This window comes from Penaeus monodon, chromosome 19 (assembly GCF_015228065.2).
Source record: "Penaeus monodon isolate SGIC_2016 chromosome 19, NSTDA_Pmon_1, whole genome shotgun sequence".
In the NCBI taxonomy this organism is placed as follows: Eukaryota; Metazoa; Arthropoda; class Malacostraca; order Decapoda; family Penaeidae; genus Penaeus; species Penaeus monodon.
The window spans coordinates 744,089-744,667 of record NC_051404.1 but is presented as its reverse complement, the minus strand read 5'-3'; positions in this window follow the sequence as shown (position 1 = coordinate 744,667).

The following is a 579-nucleotide window of genomic DNA, read 5'->3' as shown; positions in this document are numbered from 1 at the left end:
CAGACCACCTCACGCCCTCCTTGTTCGCGTCTCTCCTGATCTTGACCTTCTTGTCGCCTTAAGAGCCTCTCACTTCGGCCGCAGTGTCTTGGGAGAGGCTGAAGGAAAGAGAAACGGCGCCTGTTATCCTGAAGGAGACAGAGATGGCGGGGGGGGGGGGGTAAGGAGGGGCGGGTTAAAAAGCGTCGGGTGGGGAGGGTTTTGAGAGTCGATAAAAGATTTGTCTTTTATCGTTGTGTTCATTGATTGATATGTTGTTACGATTGCCGTTCTTCTTATACGATTGGTATTGCTATCATGTCCTCATCATCATCACTTATTTATAATATATTTAGAACCTTGCTTTCTTTCCTAATTTTTATTCCTTGTTGCCATATCACCAATATTTAATGATTGTGCTTCAAATCACAATTAGCATAACCACATGTAATTTACAACAACTAATAATGATCACTCGATGAATATTGTTGAGGGCGCATCAACGATCACAGTCATTTCCCGAATCAGCCTTTACGCCGATTTCCATCTTTGTTCTCATAAGGCAATGGAGACTAGCTGGAACCTTTTGCAGGACGTCAA